General features: G+C 39.1%; 1 pseudogene; it reads left to right on the top strand.

The window, feature by feature from the left end:
• Positions 1-1,981: 1,981 nt before the first annotated feature.
• On the top strand, positions 1,982-2,712 carry LOC125281105 (olfactory receptor 2A2-like; annotated as a pseudogene).
• Positions 2,713-14,679: the final 11,967 nt, after the last annotated feature.

Consider the following 14,679-nt stretch of genomic DNA (forward strand, 5'->3'; position numbering starts at 1 on the left):
GAGAGTAATTCTTAGAGTAGACCCCTAAAGTTGAGAGAAAAATCACTATGTTGGATAGAGTTTTAAAAATATTGTTGTGTGCGATGAATGGTAAATGTTTCACAATGAGCTTTCTAGGGAGAAAAGGGGCCTTATTTATAGCGTTTGCCAATGTCGTAGTGTAAATACTCTTACCAGGGCCAATTTCAAGCAACCACTGTGTCACCACTGAGCATGAAGTGGGGAAGGCACGAGCGTAATCGGTGTTAGGAAGCCAATAAAAACCAGTTCCATCAAATATTTGGAAGTTACAGACAGAGGTTATAAAATATCCATGTAATTCCCTGTATTTACTAGGCTTCCTTGAAATTAGAAGGAATATATAGGATTGTTCTGGCCTAAAAAAATTGAGACGTGTTGTGCGCCACTTCCAAGCTACTGTGGTCGTAAGCAGGTATGCATCTTCCCTCTATTTCCCTGCTGTGGATTATCCACTAGGAGAACTCGTGTTGCATAAGGCACAGCTACAAGATGAGCGAGGGCTGTCTTGCCCACGTCTGACTTTGTGTAAGAGTAAAGTATCTATCAGTATAAGGCATTGAGGACTTCGGGTGTATCTGTTGTGTTGTGGCAGCTGAGTATCGTAGAGGAAGACTAAGGGTGGTGTATGTGATGGAGTTGCCACTTGGAAAACTCCAAAAACCTAGAAAGTCAGATACTAAGACAAGGTGTGTCTGAAGTGTGTCGAGCCCTTTGAGATTCAAGGGCAGGTAGGTCAAGGCAGAGGGTAAGATGAGACAAGGTCTCAAGGCTGGTAATTCTGGGGTTGCCCGGCTGGTTCAGTCAGTAGAATGTTAGAATCTTGATCTCAGGGTCATGAGTTCAAGCCCCATGTTGGGTGTAGAGATTACTAAAAATTATACATAGATGATTGAATGATGGATGATGATAGATGATAGATAGATGATAGATAGATAGATAGATAGATAGATAGATAAATTATGGGAGAATCAAGGTCTGCTTGTTGGTTAGTCAGATTATCCCAGAGTGGATCCTCCAGAAGTGGACTCTGAGATGGAGCTCACCAGCAGGGTATTTATTAGGGATCAACAGTTGTAGAAGGGAGGTGGAGGCAGGAAGCCTACAGTGGCAGTGCAGCAAAGGCCCATCCAAGCCCACAGGCACCTCTGAAACACACATGGCCAACCAGCTGCACCGTGATGCCTGGGCCTTCGTATCATCTCCGAGAAGCACATGCACCAGGATAAGCATCACGGCCGCTGAGTCAGCCCGAAGGGGCTGATAGCGGGCTGCTCTCTACCGGCAGCCAGAGCGAAGCAGTCTTCCCTTCAAGTGAGGACTCTCCCTGTCCACCGGGTTGAATTCAAGTTTGAGGAGCCTCTATTCTTTCTTTGCTGCTGTTTTCTCATTTTCCTCTTATCAGGTAATGGTAAGAATAATCACAAGAGAGGATATTATTCCTAGTTGGAGTCAGAGACTTAAAAAGGATGCTTCTCAGGAGCCAGCATGCTAGAAGTACCCATGGTGGGGGGGCTGGGTGGTGCGGTGCAGTTGGTTAAGCCTTGGGGTGGAGCGCAGTTGGGCTCTGCACTCAGCAGGGAGTCTGGCTGAGATTCTCTCCCTCTGTCCCTCCCCCCACTTGTTCTCTTTCTCAAATGAATAAAATCTTTAAAAAAAAAAAAGTACCCATCAGATAGGACAACTACAAGGGAAGGATGAACCTAGCTTTACGAAGTTGAAGCTGTGGAGTCAGCCACATTTCCCAATGAGGAATTCTTGTCCAAGTTAAGCTTTGAAATATCTGTTTTTCTTGCTTTTATTTGTCTCTTAACAAGAATATGAAAGAAGTGTCCTTTGACTCAGCCATTCCACTCCTAGGAATATATCCTAAGCTTTTAATTTAAAAGAAAACAATTTTTTTTAGATTTTATTTATTAGAGGAAGCGTGTGTGTGAGGGAGAGAGAATCTGAAGCAGACTCCATGCTGATTTTGGTGGCGATGTCCTATGTTAGGTTTGTGGCTGTCTCCCACCCCTTCCAGTACACTGTCATCATGAATTGGAGAGAGTGCATAGTCTTGGCCATTGCTTCCTGAATGTGTGGATTTATTCTGGCTCTGGTACATGCAGTTCTTCTAAGATTGCCCTTCTGTGGGCCCCAGGAAGTAGACCATGTCTTCTGTGAAATCCTATCTGTCCTCATACTGGCCTGTGCTGACACCTGGATCAATGAAGCTGTCATCTTTGTTGCCTGTGTATTTATCTTATTTGGGCCTGTTTGCTTGGTGCTAGTTTCCTATACAAGCATCCTCCAGACCATCCTGAAAATCCAGTCAAGGGAAGGTCAAAGAAAAGCCTTCTCTACCTACTCTTCCCACCTCTGTGTGGTTGGGCTTTTCTTTGTCACTGCCATGGTGATTTATATGATCCCAGACTTTACTCAAAGAAAGGAGCAAGAAAAAAAGCTCTCCCTATTTCACAGTCTCTTCAGTCCAACATTGAATCCCTTCATCTGCAGCCTCGGGAATGCTCAGGTGAAGAATGCCTTGTACAGGGGCGCCTGGGTGGCACAGCGGTTAAGCGTCTGCCTTCGGCTCAGGGCGTGATCCTGGCGTTATGGGATCGAGCCCCACGTCAGGCTCCTCCGCTATGAGCCTGCTTCTTCCTCTCCCACTCCCCCTGCTTGTGTTCCCTCTCTCGCTGGCTGTCTCTATCTCTGTCAAATAAATAAATAAAATCTTTAAAAAAAAAAAAAAAAGAATGCCTTGTACAGAGCATTGCAGACAGGGTCTGTGTGAGGGGAGGATAGAACTTTTAGCTAGGACAAGTCTTTTCCCTTTGAGATGTTGTTGGAGAATGACTTAAAGGCCAGACAAATGACCTAACAGTAAAGTCTGATTAAAAAAAAAAAAAAGTGAATTGTCCAAGACTCTACCTGAAAGTAGAAAACATTTTGAAGTGCTAGGATAGTCTCTGGTGCTGAGCATTTCTGTTCAGAGATGAAGCATCTGGATTATCAATATACTTAATACTATAAAAATCTATAAAGCCTATTTCTTTAAGAAATAAATTAGTATCTTAATTAAGATAATATTTTTTAATTGTTGAAACAAAATGACAACACATTGCCCTGATTGAACTGATTGAATCAGTTCAATCATAAGCCTTCACATCACCCGGTAACAAGCAATATTTTTCAGAGAAATGAGCACCAGAAAGAAAATCTCTGACTACAGTAACTTAATATATACAATCATCACCGAACTGTGTATTTCTATAATCCCACCAGTGAGTCATATGAAGAAAGGACTGAGACTCATTGCTGAGGAGCTAATAAATTCCAAGTATTCTTACTAGAGTTGAGAAATTCTTCGTATGTAGCAAAAACAAACTAAAACTATCTCACAGATCTTTATAGAAATATCTCCATCCCTCCTCGTCTGTGCTTTCATTTTCCCTTCCCACCTACTTTCTCCCTTGCTGTCTCCCACTTACGTTTTACAACACGTGTAATTAAAGACAAATTTATTCTCTAAGTACCTCACTTTCACATTATTTTTGTATCTCTTGACAAGGTTTTCCTCGAAGCTTCTGCCTTTTTTATTTTCCAGAGCAGCAAAGTATTTCAGGCAATAATATTTCACCTTGTCATGCCTTTCAATCATTAAAATAAAAACCTAGCAATATAAATTAATAAATATGTAGTGGACTAGAGTAACATAGTAGACTTGGCTTCTCGATGGATAAACTACGTTAATAATCATGCAAGGGGTTGCTTGGGTGGCTCAGTCTGCATTCAGCAGGAGTCTACTGGAGATTCTCCCTCGCCCTCTGCCCCTCCCCCCATGAGGGTGTGTGCTCGCTCTCTTTTTCTCTCTCTCAATAAATCTTTAAAAAAAATAACAATCATGCAGGGACTAGGACTTCCAGACAATATCATCAAAGTGACCAAAACATTTAAGACATACTTTTCATTCCTAAATGAGTCTTTTTTCTTATGAAATTAAATCATTAAGACCCCTTTTCTTTGGTAATCTTTATATTTTTAGTTACAGTTTTAAGTGCAGGAAAAAGATTTTATAGATTTGCATTAAAAATAGTATGTTGTCTTGAAAAAAGTAACTGGTGTCAGACTTATCCTCCTGCTGTAAAAATTACGTGATCTCAACAACCTATAGTAAGCAAGGTTTGACAGTCTTTGAAATAATGGAGAAGATGGATGTGAGGGAAGTACCGCATTACCACAGCTGCCCCAGGAGGGCGTTTCCCTGGTTTTTGTGCAGGAATATGGAGTCCAAGCAGGGATCAGAGAAAGCAGTGGTCACAGTTCAAGTCTGCTAGGTGAGTTAGGAACTGGGGGTCAGTGTACCACAGAAGGGAGAGCAATAAAGAGAAAGTCCTAGAAACATAAAGTGCCATTTGAGCTCTTTGTTTTCTCCTTAGCTATGTGAAAATGGGCTAAGGAAATGGGTTAAGAAAGAGATCTAGCAGGAAAAAGCTGCCAGGAGACCGAATTTAGAGCAGAGAATCCGGAACTAACAAATAGAGGGGAAGATACTGGAGTTCAGATCCAGCCAGAATGGGGAGATACCGGTAAAAAAAAACTTAGGAACTTAGTTGGGACTCCAGAAATCCCACATCTTGGGTGAATTGCCATGTCCTAGGGCTAGATGTTATATCCCAGCAGTAAGGGAGAAAATGGAATATACTCACCATCACACAGCCTAAAATTGGCCATAAGAGGAGCAAGGAAATCTTCAAGTAATTTAACAGCTCTCCAGAAAAAAAAAAAAATCTCAAAACCCTTGAGAGTTTCTCTAGCATATAATTTATAATGTTAGCATAAAATTAAAAAAATTCCTAAACATGTAAAAAAAGCAGGAAAAATTAATGAGATAAATCAGTTATCAGAAACAAACTCACAGATCATCCAAATTGGAATTAATAGCCAAGGACATCAAAATACCTATAATCAATATAAAGAAAATTTTAAAATGAATGACAAAGCAGAATATGTCAACAGAAAATAAGAATCTGTTAATCAAGTGAGCATTCTAAATCTTCTTAAAAAAAATAACTCATTAGATATATTTTACAGAAGACAGGATACAACTGAAGCCAGGATTGGTGAACTCAAACGTGGTTCAATATATATTACCAAAGCTAAAGTAGTGGGAGAAAAAAGAATGGAAAGAACTTGAGAACAAAGTAGAGTTGTGGGAAATACTCCAAGGGTCTAACCTTAATTTCCTAGTCCCTGAAGGAAAAAAAATAATGGAACAGATGAATTATTTGAAGAAATAATGACAAGAACCTATAAAGTCTGATAAGTGATATCAATATACAGATTCAAGAAGCTCAAAAGAACTCAAGCAGGATAAACCTAAGAAAGCTTCACTAAAAATATAGTCAATGATATAACACATTGCATGGTAACAGAGGGAAGCTATACTTGTGAGCACAGCATAACGGATAGAGAAGTCAAATCACTATGTTGTGTACCTGAAACTAACATTGTGTGTCAATTACACTCAAATTTTTAAAAAAGGAAAAAGAAAACCTCAATGGAAATGCACTAGTCAAACTACTGAAAATGAAAGATTAAAAAACCTTACAATTGGTCAGGGGGAAAATGCATTACTTTCAAAGGAACAGTAAGATTTTAGCTGACTTCTTACCAAACATCATGGAAGCCAAAATATAATGGAATGCCATCTAAAAGGAGTGAAATTAAAAAGTATCAACATAGAATTCTGTACACTACAAAACCGTTCTTTAAAAGTGATATCTCTAAATAGAAATTTTAGAAAAGAGGGAAACCGGGAATATCAGGAAGAAAGAAATAGCAAGCAAAATAAGGAGAAAACTCCATAGGCTTTCCTTATCCTCTTAAGTTTCTAAATTGTTTGATGGTTCAAGCAAAAATTACAGCATTAGCTGGTGCTAAACTTATGTAGGAGAAATCTTAAGGACCATTATACTATAAATTGGAGAGAGTAAAGACATAAAAGGAGATAAGGTTTCTATATTTAAACTGGTAAAAAAATGGCATCATTTGAATGTGATGATGTATATGTAATATCCAGAGCAACCACTAAGTTATGAAAAACAACCAAAAAGCTATACAAAGAGATACAACAAGAGCACTGTTGCTAAATCAAAATGGACCTCCAAAAAAAAAAAAAAGTAACCCACAGGAAGTCAAGAAAAAATCTTAAAAATAGTTGAGACAAAAAATTTAAAAAATGAAATATCAGACTTAACTCTCATTGTACCAATAATTAGGTTAAATATAAATGTCTACATATAACAATTTAAAGACAGAGAATGTCAGAGTATGTTAAAAAGCACAACCCTTCTGTTTCTTGCCGTCTGCAAGAAACTCACTTCAGATACAACAATATAGGTAGACTGACATAAAAGGACAAAAAAAGATACATGCAAACATTAATAAAAGGAAGGCAAGAATGGCCATATTAATACCAGAGACAGCAAAGTATTAGAAAAGGATATGATACGATGACAAAAAGTTTAATCCACCTAGAAGACCAAGAAGAAGACCTAGCAATCCTAAATGTCTATTTGCCAAAGAGCAGAGCTTCAAAATATGTGGTGGTAGAACCGAAAGGGAGATCTAGACCAGTTCACACATGGTTAGAGACTTTCGTGCCCCAATTCAACAACTGATAGAACAATTAGAAAATCAGCAAGAATATGGAAGAACTCAAGAATGCCATCAATCTAAAGAGTCTAATTGGCTTTTATAAAACACTGCTTCCAACAACAGCAGAATACACATTCAAGGACTGACAAAACATAAACCAAGATAAACTTAGTCTAGGCCATAAAAAATATCCCCACAAATTTAAAAGAAATAAAATCACACAGAGTGTGTTCTCCAACCACAATGGAATCAAACTAGAAATCAATATAAGAAAAATAGAGAAATCCCAGTATTTGAAGATTTTAAAATTACTTTTAAATAATCTATAAGTCAAAGTCATCCCAAGGGAAATAAAAAAAAATACATTGAGGGGCACCTGGGTGACTCAGTTAAGTGTCTGACTCTTGATTTTGGCTCAGGTCATGATCTTAGGGTCATGAGACTGAGCCCCATATAGGGCTTCATGCTGAGTGTGGAGCCTGCTTGGGATTCCCTGTCTCTCTCCCTCCTTCTCTCTACCCCTCCCCTGCTCATGCACGCCCACTCTCTTTCTCTCTCTCTCTCTCTCTCTCTCAAAGAAAAGGATAAAGTTTAAAAAAATACATTGAACTGAATGAAGATGAAAACATATCAGTATCGAGAGGGAACTATTTCAATAAATGCTTATATTACAATAAACATGCATTAGAAAAGAGGAAAAGTCTCAAAGCTACAATGAGATATCACCTCACACCTGTCAGAATGGCTAAAATAAAAAACACAAGAAAAAGTGCTGACAAGGACGTGGAGAAAGGGGAACCCTCTTGCACTGTTGGTGGGAATGCACACTGGTGGAGCCACTGTGGAAAACAGTATGGAGGTTCCTTAAAACATTAAAAACAGAACTACCCTACAATCCAGCACTCGCAGTACTGGGTATACATCTCAAAAATACAAAAACACTGCTTCAAAGGTATACAGGCACATCTGTGTTTGCGACATCATTTATAATAGCCAAATTACGGAAGCAGGCCAAGCGTCCATTGATAGACGAATGGATAAAGAAGATATGTTATATATATATATGTATATACACACACACACACTAGAATGTTATTCAACCATAAAAAAGTGAAATCTTGTCATTTGAATGACATGGATGGAGCTAGAGAGTATAAAATAAATCAGAAAGACAAATACCATATGATTTCACTCATATGTGGAGTTTAAGAAACAAAACAAATGAGGAAAGGAAAGAAAGAGACAAACCAAGAAACAGAACTTTAACTCATCGTTACCAAAGGGGAGGTGGGTGGGAGATGGGCGAAATGGGTGATGGTGATTAAGGAGGGCACTTATTGTAAGGAGCACTAGGTGATATATGGAATTGTTGAATCATTATATTGTACACCTGAAAGTAATAACACCATATGTTAACTATATTGAAATTAAATGAATGAATAAAGGGCACCTGGGTGGCTCAGTCGTTAAGCGTCTATCGTCAGCTCAGGGTGTGATCCCGGGGTCCTGGGATCAAGCCCCGCATCGGGCTCCCTGCTCTGCTGGGAGCCTGCTTCTTCCTCTCCCACTCCCCCTGCTTGCGTTTCCTCTCTCGCTGGCTGTCTCTCTCTCTCTCTCTGTTAAATAAATAAAAAAAATCTTTTTTAAAAAATGAATAAATACAAAATATGTAAATACATAAGTACATAAATAAGGAAAGTCTCAGATGAACAATAGATATGCCTACCTCAAGAACCTAGAAAAAGAAGAGCAATATAAATTCAAAGCAAGTGGGGGAGAGGAGGGAATTAATATAAGAAGAGAAAACCCTGAAATTTAAAACCAAAAATCAAGGCAAATCAATAAAACAGAGAGTTGGGTTTTTTTTGAAAGATCAATAAAACTTAGAAACCTCCAACAGTACTTGTAAAGACACAACTTAAAAATATTGGAATGAAATGGGGGATGTCACTGCAGACATCAAAGGATGATAAAGGAAATTACAAAGAACTCATATTAAATTAACCACTTCCTTGAAAATCACAAACTACCACAACTCACCTAATATGAAGAGTTCATTTGTATCATCCTATAACTACAGGAAATTTAATTCATAATTTTAAAGCTACCAAAACATAAATGTCAGGAAAATGACTTATACACACACCAAGAAAAAAAAAAAAAAAACCTGTACTCAAATGTAGAAGATTTTCTGGTAAGAGCTCAAAACAGAAACAATCCAGATGTTCACCAGCAGGTAAATGTTTATACTGTTTGCAGCCACACCACAGAGCATAGCTCAGCAATAAAAAAGAGCAACTATTGATACATGCACAACCTGGATGAATCTCCAGAGGAAAAAAAGCCAATCACATAAGATTATATACTGCATGATTCCATTTATGTAACAGTTTCGAAATATCAAAACTGTAGAAGCGGAGAATAGGTTGTGGTTAAGGACAGAGTGAGGGTGGGCGGGAGGTGGGCGTGGCTGGAAAAGGAGCCTCGTAGTGATGAAAACGTTATGCGCCTCGCCTGAAGCAGTGTCAATACGCGGGTTGTGATTTTATATCACAGTTTTAAAAGATGTGACGAACGGGAAAACAGTAAAGAGTGCACGGTATTATAATTGTAATATAATAACCCTTGTATTATTTCTTACACCTGCATGTGAACCTACAATTATATCAAAATAAAAGTTCAACTAAAAAATGAAAAATGTTAAAGTTAAAAACAAGTATTAGTAACATAATTCTGACAGAAAAATTCACATGAAAATTTAAGGAAAGTATCAAAGTAATTTTGGAAAGAACAAAATTCAAAACTTTACACTTCTGGTTACAAGGTTTAATATATAGAGTTGTATTGCCCATATTAGTTTAAGAATAAATCAATAGAGGAGCGAATAGAGAATACAATAATAGATCCATATGTATTTCACCAGTATCTTTGACAAAGTTGTCAATGTAATTCGATGGGTCAGTAATTCATCTTTGCAGTTGGACATCTTTATAAAAAAATAAACTCAACCCACGTTTCATCCCGCACACAAAGATAATTTGAGGTGCATCTTAGATCTAAACATGAAAGCAAATGATTACTCCTCTAGGAGAAAAATTGGAGTATGACCTTTGGGTAGGTTGTTTTCTTAAGCAGGAAGCTAAAAGCACTAATCATAAAAGAAGAAATTAAGCTGGATGCCATTAAAAGTAATAATTTCTGTTTATCAAAAGAATCGGTAAGGAAGTGCAGAGGCAAGCCACAATCTGGGAGAGGATAGCTTTAGTTCTCATATTCAACAAAGCACTTAGATTCAGACTCTGTAAAGAATGTCTACAAATCAATGACAGAAAAATCTCAAAAACTGGACAAACGATTTGAACAGGTACTCCCTAAGCAAGGTTATTCAAAAGACCAATAAGCATATGATAATGGGTTCAGTACAATTAATAAAATCACAAATATTGCAATGGCTAATATAAAATTAATATCAACTGGTGGGAAACTAGAATTACAAAATCATACTGGAAAACCATTTGGCAATATCTACTAAAATTAAACATATGCCTGTGCTAGGACTCGGCAATTCTATCCTTGGTATATATCCACTGGAAACATGTATAAGAATATTCATAGGGGTGCCTGGGTGGCTCAGTCGACTAAGTGTCTACCTTTGGCTCAGGTCATGATCCCAGGGTCCTGGGACTGACCCCTGCATTGGGCTCCCTGCTTAGTGGAGTCTGCTTCTCCCTCTCCCTCTACCCCTCCCCCCAGCTCATGCTCTCTCTCTTTTTCTCTCTCTCTCAAATAAAATATTTTTTAAAAAAGAATATTCATAGAATTTTTTAGTTATAATAGTCAAAAAGAATTAACCCAAATTTCCATAATAGAATAGTGAACTATTCATATTGAATATCATGCAGCATAAAAAATGATACAACAGCATGGATAAATGTCAAAGACATTATATTGGGTCACAGAAGCCAGACATAAAAACATACACACATACCAACTGTGTAATTTATTATATGAGACTCAGAAACAGGCAAAGCTAATTTATTGTAATAGAAATCAGAATTCCTTCCTCAGAGTAAGGAAATGATTTGGGGCAGGGATGCTGGGGTAAGGATAGAAGAAAAAGGAATTTTCTGCTGTGATGAGGATGATTGGCATGGGGCTTACACAGGTATGTTAATATATACAAAGTATTGGATCTAGACCCTTTACAGCTCTAGCACGTGGGCCATTTGATCGGCAGACCACATGGGCTGGAAGGCATCTCTAATAGATGGAAGATGTCACGTGGAGTCCCTGGCAAGCCCCAATCAGCGAATCGTAGCACAGGCAACAGGGGCCCCGCATCAGGGTCTTTCCTTCTATACCAGAAGACCACACACATTTCAAAACACAACTCTTGACGTACTACTGAGCCTTAGCAGAGACTACGCATAGAGTCTCAAGTAACTATAACTGCAGGATTGCCTACCGTGAGCTGAGACGTTATACGACCCACCAAGTCACGAGATCGAGCGACCATGGCAGCCGTGCGTCACACGAAGAATGTGGTATAACTCAGGGTGAGCAAGAGCAGAAGACGAAAGTAAGCAGAATGGCCCAGATGCTCACATCCCTTATCACCTAGCTCACTGATGATTCTTGCCTGTCTGTGCAGTGTATCTGCCACTCGGGTGGGGCCTTAAAGGAAATTGATAAGGGTAAATCTATCATTGCCCAGAGCTGGCAATTCACCTAGTCATTTACCTTGCGGGGACAGAAGTTGCCAGAAGTGAGAATATGCACAGACTCCTGGAAATTGGCAAATGATGTGACTGGTTGGTCATGGACCTGGAGGAAGCAAAGTGGGAATATGGGGTGAACTGAGCACAAAGTAGGAGAACCTGCATATCCCACATTAATGCCAAACAAGTGCGTGACTCTGTGTGACATAAATGCAGAATGGCCTAGAATGTGGGACCTCTCTTGGCAAGGCCAAGTGGGATGCCCAGAATGAGCTGAAAGGGACTTCCAAGGGAGATGCCATGAAAAATTACACGTACGAAGCAGAAGATCTAAAGACAAAATAGATAAGGGACTGGATTTGGCTACTAGGCACACATTTCCTCTAACCTGATGTAATGCCTTGTTTTTCTAATACTGTGGACAAAGTCCAATGATGAAAATAACTGGTTAGCCCAGTTCCTCAAGACTGTCCAGGATATAATTCTAACAGATTATGGCCTGAAGCAGCTTCTGAGTAGTTTTTATCCGTAGATAAATTAAAAGTGCATTTGTTAAAAACCCATCATTAAACAATCAGGTACAAGACGGTTCAGTCCGAATGTCAGCCAGCCTTTGTTCTTGGCCATCCCAGTGATTGCAGAGTGAGCACACCAATGCAGTAGCCATGGCAACAGAGATGGAGGCTTTGCATGAATCCAACAGCATAGGCTGCCCCTCACCAAGACTTCTCTACTCTGCTGTTCTGCTCAGCTGAATATATGTTCTGTCAGCAGCAGAGACCAATGCTGGGCTCTCAATATGACACTCAGTATTGGTCTCTTAAGGAGACCAATAAGTCAGCCGTTGGCATTCCAATTCCTTCCACCCTATATGGAGCAATGATCCATCATGATTGTGGAAGATACACATTGCAACTATGAATTTCCCTGTCTTGTCTGCAGTACCTTGGTCAGTACCTCTATTGGAGGGCAATTAGAATATCTGATTTCTGATTTGCTTTCCAACATAACATCACCTTGGTCCATTAGACCTGTTTCACAGCTAATGAAGTAACAATGGGCAAACGACCAAGGGATTCACTGCTCCCAGGTTACATTGTGTTACTCAGAAATTTTGGGCCTGATAGAAATTGTGCCCTGACACACAGATTTAGGGCACTGGGTTATGGATAAAATCCTGCAGAATATACTGTGATAGTATATGCCTCCTTCGGTAGGTGGATTACATATTTAGCCTCATCCATAAGGGTAGAGAGGGTAGGAGTTGGCCGTCCACTTTACAAAGCTCTATCTATCCCATGAGGGCAAGATCTGAAGTTACCAAAAAGGGAAAATTTTCAAAAGTAAACGTTGCTCAGCCCTTGTGCTCATCTGTTCTTCCAGAAAGGTCAACAAACACCAGGGCATGTCTAACACCAATTCCCAGCATGAATGTCCACACATCTCTAGATCTATGCTCCAGAATGTAGGATCTGAGTTGCTGTCTAAAATGGTGTAATGAGGGACGCCTGGGTGGCTCAGTTGGTTAAGCATCTGCCTTTGGCTCAGGTCATGACCCCAGGGTCCTGGGATGGAGCCCCAGGTCTGTCTCCCTGCTCAATGGGGAGCCTGCTTCTCTCTCTGCCTGCCACTCCCCCTGCTTGTGTGTGTGCTCTCTCTCTGACAAAAAAAATGAATAAAATATTTTTTAAAAAATAATGTAACAATTAAGACCTTTGAATTCAAACTCATTTTCCTACCACCTTCAGGATGGTTGGAAGATTAGACTACACTAAAGGAAATAAGGCTGCTTCTTAATGTCAAGGTTCTATTTCACTATCAAAGAATAACTGGGCATAGGTTGTTGAATCTCCTGAATGTTTAGGACCTGGAACAACATAAAAATTCATGAAACTGTAACAAATTCGTGTACTTGGGTAGCTGCAATATTTATGTGGTTCCAGAGTATGACTTCATATGTGTGTATTCCTTTAATTATGAAGGGACTTCTTGTTTTTTACCTTAATTTCCAAAGATCTCACTATCTCTCTGGCTTCCTGAAAGACAGAAGTAGACAGGGACTGCCAGTCTTCTCCCCTCTCAGGAGAATAACAGTGGCTGAGTTCTTCATGTCTCTGTAGGGAGCATGCTGGTACAACGGAGACCTACCGTCTCGTACCCTACACAGATCTCTCATGGCGATTGGGAAGGTACCTTGTGGAGATGATAAATTAATAAAGCCTTCTCTTAAAGGCAACTTGAAGAGCAAAGATCTTTCCTTGGCAGGCCTTAGATGAGCAAAAAGGCTTCTAGCACCATCAGTAACTTCAGCCACATTAGATATGTTTGCCTTTTCTGCATGAAGATTTACTGGGGTCTTTATACAACAGTCCTCTCTAGACACACAGGTTTCCTAATTGCCTCTGTGAGTTCTGGTCAAATATATTTTAAAATCATTTTCGTTGCCTCTTAGCTTCTACTATCACTATTTAATATCATACAAAAGTACATTGTTATTGATGCTTTAAGTTTGCTCATTGATAGTTTAAATAATAGGATATTCTGAGTAAAATATATTATTGAACTATCAATATATCAATACAATCAATGTATTAGTGGCTATTTTTGACTAGTAGCTACTTTTAAGGTAAGGAGGTAAGTGTGTTTAAGTGACTTTCTGGTAGACATTTAATATTAAACAAAAAAACCAGCACTTCATTATTAAAAAATTAGATTTAGAGTGTCACTCATAGAGGGAAGTCAAATATCTAAATATCTAAGGAAGACTATCTGGAGTTATTGAGTAAGTGCACAAATGCTTATCTATTCACTATGTGCGGTAGTAGAGGCCGGAGGGCCAGCAGTGAGTAGGAGCTCGGAGCTCCTATCATGACGGCTCCACCCGCAGAACAATGGTAGGTACAACACAGGAGATCAGTAAATACTTGAAATTATTTCCAACATCCTGCACATGACACATATTATTGGAATGGTAATAAGAGAGTTTCAGTGCAAATGAGATCATTTTTAAGCAGGCTTATAACTTTGTAGCCATTTAAATTAAGAATTTATTGCTCATCCTCGCTGTCTCCAAGACAAGATGATCTTACATAAAGAATGGGAATAAAGTTTACGTGAGAAGCACGATATCATGTTTGTCCTTACATTTTCCTGTGGAATCATAGAGTCAGACAGATGATTTAGCTCACTCTCTCAAGGACTTCAGAGACCCCTTCTGCAGTATCCTTCACAGTAGCTATTGTCACCTGCAGAGACGGTGTCTAAAACTGGGTGTTTCTGGAGTATTTATCAATATTGA

Source organism: Ursus arctos, unplaced genomic scaffold, assembly GCF_023065955.2.
Source record: "Ursus arctos isolate Adak ecotype North America unplaced genomic scaffold, UrsArc2.0 scaffold_3, whole genome shotgun sequence".
Classification (NCBI taxonomy): domain Eukaryota; kingdom Metazoa; phylum Chordata; class Mammalia; order Carnivora; family Ursidae; genus Ursus; species Ursus arctos.